Source organism: Cebus imitator, unplaced genomic scaffold, assembly GCF_001604975.1.
Source record: "Cebus imitator isolate Cc_AM_T3 unplaced genomic scaffold, Cebus_imitator-1.0 Scaffold548, whole genome shotgun sequence".
NCBI classification, from domain to species: Eukaryota; Metazoa; Chordata; class Mammalia; order Primates; family Cebidae; genus Cebus; species Cebus imitator.
In genome coordinates, this window is record NW_016107863.1 from 471,577 (window position 1) to 485,009 (window position 13,433).

The following is a 13,433-nucleotide window of genomic DNA, read 5'->3' on the forward strand; positions in this document are numbered from 1 at the left end:
TGACCCTATCTCTTATACCAATCTAATCCTGCCCTTGACCTGATTCTCACACTCAACAGTGCTGACACTGGTTGTCATTCAGGCCCTAGGACTCCCCTGTTCCTTGACCCTGGCCTGAAGCAGATTCTCAACCTGACCATAATCCATGTGTAGCTCATGACTGATTTTGACCCTCAATCAGATCATAAACTCAGCTTGACCCTGACTTCGTCTCTCACCTTTTCCCTGACTCTCACCTTCCACCTAATCAGACCCTAACCTTCACACTGACCCCAGCCCTGCACATGAGTTGATCATGACCCTGACCCTTCTAACCTTCACCCTGACATGAATGTTTTCTCTTACCCTCACTCTGACATTGACTTGACCTTGAGCTCCACTCTATCACTGAAAACTGAACCTCATTAGAACTTGATCATGTCCCTGACCTTCACCATGCTCCTGACTCTGACCTTGACTTTTATCTTGAACCTGATTTTCCTCATTCTGAATAGGACCCTTACTCTGACACTAACTTCCTCTCCTCTCACCCTGACCTTACTAACCCTGACCCTTGCAATAATTCTGACCCTGATGTTCAAATTGACATAATTTGACACTGACTTTGACCCTGAGCCTAACACCCTGACTCTTACCTTTATGCTGACCTTGACCCTCACTCACAGAGACCCCGACCATGAGCCTGAACCTGGCACCAAATCACACACTCACTCTCACCCTCCAACCTTCAACTTGAGCCTGACTTCACCCTTACCCTGCACCTAACTTTAACCTGATTCTAACTCTAACTCTTACCTTCACCCAAATTTGTTCCTGCACTTGAAATTTGAGTTTTGTGGGTCAGAAGTCAGCCATGGGTCTCACTGTACTAAAATCAAGGGATTGGCAGGGATGCATTCCTTTCTAGAGGCTCTAGGGGATAGTCGGTTTCCTCACCATTTCCAGCTTGTAGTGGCTGCCTACATTCTTTGGTCTGTGGCCCCTGCCTCCATTTTCAAAGCCAGCAGTAGTAGGTCAAATCCTCACTTTACATCACTCTGAAGATTGTTCTCTGGCTTCTCTCTGCCACTTTTAAGGAGATTTTCTTTTCTTTTTTTTTTGGCAGCCTTGCTCCGTTGACCAGGCTGGAGTGCAATGGCATGATTTCAGCTCACAGCATCCTCTGCCTCCAGGGTTCAAATGATTCTTCTGCCTCAGCCTTCTGAGTAGCTAGGATTACAGATGCACATCACCACATCTGGCTAATTTTTGTATTTTTAGTAGAGGTGGGTTTTGCCATGTTGGCCAGGCTGGTCTCGAACTTCTGAGCTCAAGCAATCTGCCCAACTCAGCCTTCCAAAGTGCTGGGATTACAGGTGTGAGCCACCATGCACGGCCAGGATTTGGGGTTATTTTGGATCCACCTGAATAATCCGGGGCATCTTACTACCTCAAGATAAAAGGATTAGCAACCTAATCAAATTTGCCACGTAACGGGATGTTCACAGGTCCCAGGGATTAAGACATGGGCATCTTTGGGGGCCATTATTCTGCCCACCATAACTCTAAATGTGCCCTTTCTCTGATCTGACCTACATTCTGACACTGACCCCGACCATGAAGTTCAACTTGACCCTTTATCTGATCCTTACAGTGACTTTGACTATCACCTTGTCCCTGACTGGCACCATGACTCTTAAAGCAGAAAGTGTGACCTGACCCTCACCCCAACGCTGACCTTGACATTGACTAGGAATAGACCTTCACCCTGACAGTCACCATGACCCTCTACTGACCTTGACAGTGACTCACTGATTCCAGCCCTCATGCTGACCCTGACCCTATTCTCAACTTTACCTTTATTCTGAAACTTATCCTCACCATGACCCTGACCCTAAATCTCAACTTGACTGTGGTTGGCTGAATAATAGCTCCCACAGATGTGCATGTTCCAGTTCCCAGAACCTGTGAATATGGTACTTTGCCAATATGATTAAGAATCTTAATACAGGCTGGGCGTGGTGGCTCATGCCTGTAATCTCAGCACTTTGGGAGGCCAAGGTGGGCGGATCAGCTGAGGTCAGGAGTTCAAGACCAGTCTGGCCAACGTGGTGAAATGCTGTCTTTAAAAATAATAATAATAATAATAATAAAGAAGAATCTTAATACAAAAAAATTTGCCTGGTGTGGTTGTGTGCACCTGTAGTCCCAGCTATTCGGGAGTCTGAGGTTGGAGGATTGCTTGCTTGAGCCTGGGAGGGTGAGGTTGCAATAAGCTGGGATCATGACACTGCACCCCAGCCTGGATGACAGAGAAAGATTCTGTCTCTTAATTAATTAGGCCACACATGATGGCTCATGCCTGTAATCTCAGCACTTTGAGGGGCTGAGGCGGATGGATCACTTGAGCCCAGGAGTTTGAGATTAGCCTGGCCAACATGGTGAAACCCATCTCTACTAAAAATACAAAAATTAGCTGGGCATGGTGGTCCACGATTGTAATACCAGCTACTTGGGAGGCTGAGGCGGGAGGATCACTTGAACCTGGGAGGTGGAGATTGCAGGGAGCTGAGATTGCACCACTGCACTCCAGCCAGGGTGACAGAGAGAGACTGTGTCTCAAAAATAAATAAATAAATAAAAACTTAAAAAAAAATTTTTTAAACAAAAATTTTCTAAAAAGAGACAGGAGCTGATTATGTTGCCCAGACTGGTCTTGAACTCTTGAGCCCAGGTGATCCTCTTGCCCCTGTCTTGCTAGGATTACAGGCATGAGCCACCACTCCCGCCAAAAAGAAGAGTCTTAAGATAGGGAGATTGTTCTGGATCATCTGGGTGAGCTCCTTGTAATCACAAGGGCCCTATATTAGTCAGTGTTCTCCAGAGAATAAAAAAACAAAAGTATGTGTAGTTATGTATCGACTTGAGAGATGTATTTTAAGAAATTTGCTCAGGCCAGGTGCAGTGGCTCACGCATGTAATCTCAGCACTTTGGGAGACTGAGGTGGGTGGATCACCTGAGGTCAGGAGTGCTTGACCAGTCTGGCCGACATGGTGAAACCCTGTCTCTACTAAAAATACAAAAATGAGCCAGGCATGGTGGCAGGTACCTGTAATTCCTCTGCTTGGGAGGCTGAGGCAGGAGAATTGCTTGAACCCAGGAGGCAGAGGTTGCTGTGAGCTGAGACCACACCATGGCCCTCTAGCCTGGGCAACAAGCCAGAAACTCTGTCTCAAAAAAAAAAAAGAAATAAAAAGAAATTTGCTCACATGATTGTGGAGACTTTGTGGTTCCAAAATCTGATAGGCAGGCTGGCAGGCTGGAGACCCAGGGAAGAGCTGCAGTTTGAGTCCAGAAACAGCTGCTGGCAGAATTCCTTCTCGGTAGAGGGAGGTCAGTCAGTCTTTATTCTGTTCAGGCCTTCAACTGCTCACCCGAATTATGGGAAATAATTTCCTTTACTCACGATTCACTAATCTGAATGTTATTCTAATTAAAAAAAAAAACTTTCGGGGGGGGCAAAAATAATAATAAGAAAAAAATGAAAAAAAAACTTTCGCAGAAATGAATAATGTTTTTTTCTTCTTCTCCTCCTCCTCCTCCTCCTCCTCCTTATTCCTCCTCCTCTTCTTGTTTTCCTTCCTTCCTTCCTTCTTCTCCTCCTCCTCCTCTTTTTTTTTTGGACAGAATCTTGCTCTGTCACCAGGCTGGAGTGCAGTGGTGTGACCTCCACTCACTGAAACTTCTGCCTCCCAGGTTCAAACAATTCTCGTGCCTCAGCCTCCACAGTAGCTGGCAGTACGGGTGTGCACCACCGTGCCTGGCTAATTTTTATATTTTTAGTAGAGACAGGGTTTCACCATGTTGGCCAGGCTAGTTTTGAACACTTAGCCTCAGGTGATCTGCTCACTTTGGCCTCCCAAAGTGCTGGGATTGCAGGTCTGAGCCATCATGCCTGGCCAGAATAATGTTTCATGAAATATCTGGGCCCCATGGCCCAGTTAAGTTGACACATAAATGCTAATCACTACAAGTCCTTCTAAGGGAAAGAGGAGTAGGATGGTCAGAGTTAAAGAAGATGTGACTAGACATAAAAATAGAGATGAAGAGGGAGGGAGAGAATGATGGAGGAGGAGAAAGAAGAATTTGAAGATGCTTCCCTGCTGGGATTGAAGTGGGAGGAAGGGAGATGAGCCATGAAATGCTAGGGGCCTCTAGAAGCTGGAAAAGGCAAGGAAAGAAATTCTCTCCTAGGGCCTCTCCAGAAGGAACACAGCCCTGCTGATATGTGTTAGACCTACCTTGAGTAGTAACTATCTGGGGCTGGTGGTGCAGGAGGTAAGGGAATTTACCAAGACTGTTGTATATAAAGACAGATTTCTTAGAGAAGTTATGAAAATACTTTCCAGATTGCAATGGGAAGTACAGCAGAGAATGGAGAATGCGTTGTCTGCAAATAGGCTGGGGCTGCAAGGAAGTTGTTTTTTTTTTTTTTTTGAGATGGAGCCTCACACTGTTGCCCAGGCTGGAGTGCAGTGACTTGATCTTGTCTCACTGAAACCCCTGCCTCCCTGGTTCAAGCAATTCTCCTGTGTCAGCCTCCCAAGAAGCTGGGATTACAGGCACCTGCCACCACACCTGGCTAATTTTTGTATTTTTAGTAGAGATGGGGTTTCACCATATTGGTCAGGCTGGTCTTAAACTCCTGACCTCAGGTTATCCACCTGCCTCAGCCTCCCAAAGTGCTGTGGTTACAGGCGTGAACCACCATACCCAGCTTTGGAAGGAAGTTTTATAGGGTTGTGCTGAGGGGGCTGCATGCAGAATGAGGTCATTGTGCCCTGAGGATGAGGTCATTGTGCCAGTGGAATGAGGTAGAGATCATTGTTTGCAATTAGTTATCTCTTAGAACAATTGCTTCTTGTTCTTCCCCACCTAGAGCCCTCCCCAACTCAGGGCCCCCTTCCTCATAGTTGCTTACTTATCTTCTCAGGACTCCACACTTCTGATCTCCACAGCTGTAAGATAATAAATGTGTAGTTAGGCCGTCAAGTTTTTCACTCCTGTAGCTCAGCGAGCAGGAAGGAGTGGCACCAGCGGCTTCTTCACTCCCACAGCTCAGCGAGTGGGAGGGACTGTCACAGCTCTTATTTCTGCCGCCCATAGCTCAGTGAACAGGAGTGTTACAGCTTTTTAGTTCCCGTGGTTCAGTGAGTTCTGAGTTCTTGTCCTGCAACCAAGAGGAATAAGGTATGGGGTCACCAGAGAGTGAGTAAGGCAGAGTAGAGTTTTATTGAACAACAGAAAGAAAGCTCTCAGCAGTGAGAGGGTACCCAAAATCAGCTTACTGTCTGTGAGGCTGAGTCCGGGATTTTTATGAGTTTAGAATGGGGGAATGTGTGCTGATTGGTCCATGGGCGGGCTTGGAAAAGACACCATTCGTTTGGTTAAAAGGCCTCATGAAGAAGGAACCAATCGAGAGAATGGGTAAGATGTGGAGATGAAAGTTCTCACTCTGGGCCGGGCGTGGTGGCTCAAGCCTGTAATCCCAGCACTTTGGGAGGCCGAGGTGGGTGGATCACGAGGTCAAGAGATCGAGACCATCCTGGTCAACATGGTGAAACCCCGTCTCTACTAAAAATACAAAAAATTAGCTGGGCATGGTGGTGCGTGCCTGTAATCCCAGCTACTCAGGAGGCTGAGGCAGGAGAATTGCCTGAACCCAGGAGGCGGAGGTTGCAGTGAGCCGAGATCGCGCCATTGCACTCCAGCCTGGGTAACATGAGTGAAACTCCGTCTCAAAAAAAAAAAGAAAGTTCTCACTCTGGTCATGGACTCTATCCAGAATTGGCAGCTTGGTTTTTTGGTTTTCAGGCTTCAGACTGTCCTTGGCCTGAAGGTCGAGTGTCCTCAGGAACCCATCCCTGTCTAGGAATTTGTCTGCCTCCTGTCACTATCAATAATGTGTTACAGCAGCAATAGGAAACTAATATACTACTCAACCTCTGGATGTCAACTTAAAAGTGATTTCTGTTTAAATTTGTAAAACAAACATTAATTGAGAGCCACTCAGTAACACACAATTATAGCCAGCCATGTTCTGAGATGGATCTCCATAGCCTCTGACACCCTCCTGTAGATTTCCTTGTAGCACTGATCACAAGTGCTAATGGAAGAGTGATCTGATGGCTGTTTAATATCTGTATCCCTGTGCCCCTAGACAGTAGGCTCTGTGAGGATAGCCACTGTAGTCCAAGTTTCCAGGAGACCTGAAGGAAGGGGCTAAATGTGGGGTTTTGGGTCCTGGGTCAGCACAAGGAAGGTGGTGGGTGAGGACTCACTTGGATCCCCATTTGCCCAGGCTCTGTCCTGGAGGGGGCAGAGGGGAAGGAGCAAGGGAAAACCTGCCCAGGCCACTGGATACCCTGGGCCTATGAAGTCAGTGTGGGCGTCAGTGTGGAACAACTGACTTCCCAGGATGAGGGCAGGGAAGGCATCTGCTAATTTCTGTGGTGTAAATGCTGCTGACATGGCTGATTTCCAGACACCACTTTCCTGAAAGTGGAGTTGGGAAGTTTAGAGTGTGTTCTCTGATACCAACCAATTCTTCAGATTTTCTGACACCAACTGGGTGTCCAACAATTTAAGAAATAAAAATGAAATCCTAAATCCCCCCAGCCAATTGAATGAACTCTCCTTTTAGCCAAGGAGACCCCAAAGAAACCTTGAAAACAGTTCCAGGCCATGACAGGATGGGAGGTTGGACACACCTTGTCATACCCCCCACCAACTGTGATTAGGCTTTTTTTTCCTAAGGGCTAAACAGAACCGTCAACCAGTGGCCTGCTGCTGCCCCTTCTTTTGTGGTTTTGGCACCACCGTCACCAATCATGAAGGGGTTTTGATCAGTCTACAGAGGATGTGCAGTAAGAGTTTTTATGTCCTCTGCTTCACTTTTTTATGTCAGAGCACTGGAAAACTCCACCTTCAGATAATGCTAACAACACCATTTTTGAACATGGGTTCCTTATAAAGGCATGAAGCTCAATTGTGTGTGTGCATGCTTCTACCTTCATAAATATTCATGACCCCTTCTATAGCTTATTGAATATGTATATTTGGCCATACCATTCAGCATAAATCCCTGTCTCATTCTTCTACCTTTGAAGTGTCTGTTTCTGGCTTCTGGACCCAGGCTGTGCTCCCCAGCCTCTCAGAATGGCTGCCCTGGAGGCTGCAACCCTTTGTGAGAAATAAAGCTCTCCTTTCCACATTTATCAATCTCATTATTCTTCTTTGGTTGACAACTTCATTTCAATTCTGACACTAATCAGCCAGATTAGCATTAGACCCCACAAGTTAAATGACTCAGTTCCATAAAACTGTCCCCACTTCAGACACCAAGGCCACCCATACCTCTGTCCAGCTGACTACAAATTGGGGGTTTCTACAACACCCTGCTTATATTTGATAATTTGCTAAAATGGCTCACAGAACTTAGGAAAACACTTTTACTTACATTTGCTGGTTAATTATATTTAAAAAGACTTTTGTTTTTAGAGATCGAGTGTCAGGATATTGCCCAAGCTGGTCTCAAACTCCTGGCCTCAAACGACCTCCCCCCTCGGCCTCCCAAATGTTGGGATTATAGGGATGAGCCCCTGTGCCTGGCCTACCAGTTTATTATAAAGGACACAAGTTGTTTTTTGCTTTGTTTTGCTTTAGTCTCACTGTGTGATGTTACCCAGACTGGAGTGCAATGGCACAATCATGGCTCACTGCAACCTCAACCTCCTGAGCTCAAGTGTTCCTCCCACTCGGCCTCCCAGGTAGCTGGGACTGCAGCCACATACCACCACACCTAGCTTTTTTTTGGGGGGGGAGTATTTTTTGTAGCAATGGGGAGTCTCACCATGTTGGCCAAGCTAGTCTTGAACTCCTGGGCTCAACAGATTCTCCCATCTCAGCCTCCCAAAATGTTGTGATTATGGGCATGAGCCATTGCACCCGGCCTACTAGCTTATTATAAAGGATACAGCTTGAGAACAGACAAATGGGAAGCATGCATAGGGCAAGCTATGCTGGGAGGGGTATGAAGCTTCCCCACCCTCTCTGGAGGCATCACCCTCCTATCCTCAATGTGTTTGCCAATCTGGAAGCTCTTGGAATCTCATTGTTCAACAGTTTTTATAGAGTTCAATCTCCAGCTCCTCCTCCTTCCCAGAGGTCAGTGGGTAGAGCTAAAAGTTCCTGCCCTCTAATCACTTGGCCTTTCTGGTGACCAGACCCCTCCTGAGGCTAAGAGCCCCACTCTAAGTGGGGCTCATCTCATTAGCATAAACTCAAGTAATCGAAAAAGGTTTGTTATGAGTAACAAAAGACACTCTATCACTCAGGAAATTCTAAGTGTTTTAAAAGCTCTGTGCCAGTGTACAAAGATCAAATATATATATTTATATATGTTTTTAATATATATATGTTTATATATATATTTTTTGAATTATACCATAGGAAAAGATATGCTGCGGCACATTACTTCGGTATGCATGAATAAACATCCTCAAGAAGATAGCCACATTCAAATTAAATCAAAATAATTATGCAAACTGACCAGGTGGTTGAAATAAAAAGATAATTATATGTGATTGGTTTTGTTTTATTTTATCTTATTTTTCTGACAGGGTCTGGCTGTGTTGCCCAGGCTGGAGTACAGCGTGTGATCGCCTCTCACTGTAACCTCCACCTCCTGGGCTCAAGCAAGCCTCTCATCTCAGCCTCCAGAGTAGCTGGGACTACAGGCACATGCCCCCACACCCAGCTAACTTTTATGTTTTTTATAGAGATGGGGTTTTGCCATGTTGCCCAGGCTGGAGATGTGATTGGTTTTAAATAGGTATTACCTTTGTTTTAAAAAAATTTCATTGTAAGTTTTACAATTTAATTGTTAATAATAGGTTAACTGCTGGGCCGGGCGCGGGGGCTCAAGCCTGTAATCCCAGCACTTTGGGAGGCCGAGGCGGGTGGATCACGAGGTCAAGAGATCGAGACCATCCTGGTCAACATGGTGAAACCCCGTCTCTACTATAAATACAAAAAATCAGCTGGGCATGGTGGTGCGTGCCTGTAATCCCAGCTACTCGGGAGGCTGAGTCAGGAGAATTGCCTGAACCCAGGAGGCGGAGGTTGCGGTGAGCTGAGATTGTGCCATTGCACTCCAGCCTGGGTAACATGAGCGAAACTCCGTCTCAAAAATAATAATAATAGTAATAGGTTAACTGCAAGAAATAAAAATAAAATTCTAGGCCCCAACTGACTGAATGGATACTCTCTTGACCAAGGGAACCGCAGAGAAACCTTGGAAGACTGAATTAATGTCTAGGCTGGTCTCAAACTCCTGGGGTCAAGCAATCCACCTGCCTTGGCCTCCCAAAGTGTTGGGATTACAGGCCTAGCCACCTTGCCTGGCTTGACTAGTTATCGTTTATCTATGCACAGTTCTCAGCAGAATTCAGACCCCTCCTGTAATTCAAACTTTGTGGTCTTTTATTAGTTTTACAAAGGTGACTTCCATCCCCAGATAAGTGTGTGTGTGTGTGGGGGGGGTAGTTTTGGGAAGGGACTATTATTATCTTTGTTTGTTTGTTTGTTTGTTTTAGAGACAAGGGTTTTTCCATGTTGGTCAGGCTGATCTCGAACTCCTGACCTCGGGTGATCTGCCTGCCTCAGCCTCCCAAAGTGCTGGGATTACAGGCATGAGCCACCGTGTCCGGCCGGGTTTCACTTTTTATTAAAATGAAATAACATGTCTCTGAGCACCCCTCCTATTACCTTTGTTTTAAGGTTAAACTGCACACTAAATTTCTTCCATGGAAAGCCTGGCCTATACCCAGGAATGAGTAAAGACAATCAGCTTGTGAGGTCAGAAGCAAGATGGAATCAGTTATGTCTCTCACCGTCATAATTTTTGCAAGGGCAGTTTCAGTAAGGTCTGTTTAGAGCACTTAGCTATTGGCAGCCACTCTGGTGGTGTAAATGGTGAAAAATGACGGTGACAATAATGGTAATGGTGGTGGTGATGAAGACAGTAATGACTGCAATGATGAATTGCCCCATCCCACTGGGCAGCACTGCACTGCTGAGGGATATCGCCCCCGACTCCCCGCCTTTATATCCAGAACCTTTTCTTTTATAGCCCTCCCAACTCTAGGACAGGCTTCCTGTGGGGAGACTGGAGGTCATCACTGTTTGAAAGGGAAACCTTTGAGCAGAGTGAGACGGAAACAGTGAGGACTTCTGTGCTCACCTACAGAAAGAATGCCCTGGAGTAATATGAGGATGCAGCAGAATAAGAATGTAGTAGAATGAGTAGCAGCAGAATGAGGATGATTCTAAGCCCTCTCCAGTCTCTGAGCAAATTATTCCAGTTGAGTTGCATTGTCAGCGATATAATTTGCTGTAACAGAACATATAGTCACAGTATCTTCAGTATATGACTCAGTGCATGTGGGCACAGAGCAGATCTGGGAGAGTCCCGTCAAACCCATTGCTCACTCAATGGATGAGCTTTACTGAGAACCTGTGATGTGCCGAGATCTAGCTGGTGTTCTGAGGACCTTGAGAGGATCCTTCTCAGGGATGGTTACCAAGGAGCTCCTGGTCTCTGGAAGAAACAGACACACATTCAAACAATTACAACACCATGCTGTGGGCGGGGGCCACCTGGAGGAGTGAACCACCATGCCTGGCTTGTGTAGTAAATTTCTATTCAACCCTATTGGTTTATCCATTTATTTATACACATACAGACATCCGGAAAGTAACTTTAAGCTTTGGTTATTATCCAATACTGCAGTCTTTTGTTGCTCAGGAATTCAGGCCTGGTTTGGCAACTGGGAGCTCTTTCCATTGGCTTCTGTTTTTTGTTTTTTTCTTTCAGTTTTGAGATGGAGTTTTGTTTTTGTTACCCAGGCTGGAGTGCAATGGCATGGTCTCGGCTCACTGCAACCTCCACCTTCCAGGTTCAAGCAATTCTCCTGCCTCAGTCTCCTGAGTAGCTGGGATTACAGGCGCCTGCCACCACGCCCAGTTGATTTTTTTGTGTGTTTTTAGTAGAGATGGGGTTTCACCATGTTGGTCAGGCTGGTCTCGAACTCCTGACCTCAGGTGATTCAACTGCCCGAGCCTCCCAAAATGCTGGGATTACAGGCCTGCACTACTGTACCCAGCCATTGGCTCCTGTTTTGCTTTGACTTAATGAAGCAACATTGTTCATCTGGGGTAACACCCGAGGTTTGTCACCTCAGGCCCAGGAAATCAAGGATGTGGACATACATGCAGTGAAGTTAAGAGCAGAGGTTTAATAGGTGAATGAAAGAGAGACTGGCTTGAGGAGGCAGTGTCTGATTTATTCAGGGCCCAAAGATTGTTTGGACCGGGGTGACATTTACAGAGCACAGGAAGAAGCTGGCTACCCCACCCTAATCTTATTATGCAAATGAATTTTCTACTCAGCCGGTGCCATGTTGTCTGCTCCTTACTGTACACGTGGTTGACAAGGAAAAGGGAAGATGGAGCCGCCATGTTGAACGTGCCTAGCCCCCAGGTAGCCTTTTCCTATTGACACAGCTGCTGGCATTCACCCGTGCCAGCTCCCAGCTTGCTCATCTATTATCTGCAGCTCGATTTTATAGGCTGCTCTTTGTTAGAAAAGAAATGATTTTGGGGCTGCTTTTCATTAAAAGGGAAACCTTACTGAGGACTTCCTTACTCTCACTGCATGCCTAGATAACTTCTTTTTAACTCCTTTTAAAGTTTTTATTTATTTTTATTTTTTATTTTTATTTTTAGAATAATTCAGTCCCCGTAGAGACTGTCAAAAATTGCCAATGCCGACTATATTTCAAGTCGTCATGGCGGGGTATTGGGAAAAGTTTTCAATGAGCAGCAATCACGCCTTGGATAAACCTCATTGGCTGCCATACTGCCACTGCGCAAAGCTTTTAACTCCTGTATCATTAATTTCATCTATTTTTTCTTGAACACTTTTTAACTTTTTTAAATTTTTCATCCTTTGTTGGATGTCTGAAGACCACACTTTTTGAGAGTTCGAGATTATCCTAGCTCATATATTTACTGTCCCAGCCCTAGTACCAACCATTTCTTCAAATAGCCCTGATTCCTTTTATTAAAGAATGATACTAGCTGGGCATGGCAGCTCATGCCTATAATCCCAGCACTTTGGGAGGTTGAGGCAGGATGATCACTTAAGCCCAGGAGTTTGAGGCCAGCCTGGGCAACGTAGTGAGACCCTGTCTCTACAAAAAACAAAAACAAAATTAGCTGAGCGTAGTCATGCACACCTGTAGTCCGAGCAACCTTTGAAAGCAGAGGCAGCAGGATCCCTTAAGCCCAGGAGTTTGAGGTAGCAGTGAGTCATGACCACACCATTGCACTTCAGTCTGGGCAACAGAGTGAGACCCTGTGACAATAAAAATAATAATAATAAATATGGCTTTCCAGATTTTCGTTTTCTTTTCTTTTTTAAAAAATTAATTAGAGATGGGGTCTCACTATGTTGCCCAGTCTGGTCTCAAAGTCTTGGACTCAAGCAATCCTGCCTCAGCCTCCCAAAGTATTGGGATTACAGGTGTGAGCCACCATGCTTAGCCTAATTTGTTTCTTTCTAATGCTGATTAATATTCTATTGCATGAATATATCCCAATTTGCTCATGCACTTTTGGGAGCAAAACTTGCCTCTTCTAACTTTGTTCCAGTGGTTGAAGATCTGTAAATGAACTGACAATAGACACATTAACAGGGGGACAATGCTTGGCTTCTTTTCTCACAAGTGTCTTTATGGGACATAATGCACCAAATGGCAGCATCCAGTTTTCAAAGAGGTGTCTCATACCTGTAATCCCAGCACTTTGGGAGGGCAAGGTTGGGGGATCACATGAGCCCAAGAGTTTGACCATCCTGGCCACATAGCGAAACCTGTCTCTATTTAAGGAAAACAAAAAAAAAAGGAACGTCAGGTTGGACTTCAAAACCCCTCTTGAGGCTAGGAAGCCACGCCAAGAATCTATTATGAGACTTCACCTGCAGTAACTATAGATTTGGGTGAATTCTTCTCTTCTTGAAGTCCCCAAAATATCCTGTTTTCTGGTCTTTTCAGGAAGTGACCATCTCTACTTACTTGTTAGGTTTGGAACTCTGTAATTCAGGTATGAGGCTCCCCGTCACACAGAGGGGTTTGTGAACATTGGTTCTGTAAAGTCAACCTTAGTTCCTTAACGCTGTCCGGTCATATCCTATGTACATCAGTCTCAAATGGGACTTTACAGTCAATGAATTAGTAATATTACCAATTTTCTCAATTATGTTCTGTTACAAGGTAAGGATATTACTGAATTCGTGCAAATAACTATATTGCCATGAAACTAAGAATATCCA

At 45.3% G+C, this 13,433-nt stretch overlaps 1 non-coding gene across 1 annotated transcript; it reads right to left on the reverse strand.

Moving 5' to 3' along the window:
* Positions 1-11,837: 11,837 nt before the first annotated feature.
* LOC119469024 lies at positions 11,838-11,978 on the reverse strand. Its single transcript, XR_005197846.1, has one exon. It is a non-coding gene; the product is annotated as a U4 spliceosomal RNA (small nuclear RNA).
* Positions 11,979-13,433: the final 1,455 nt, after the last annotated feature.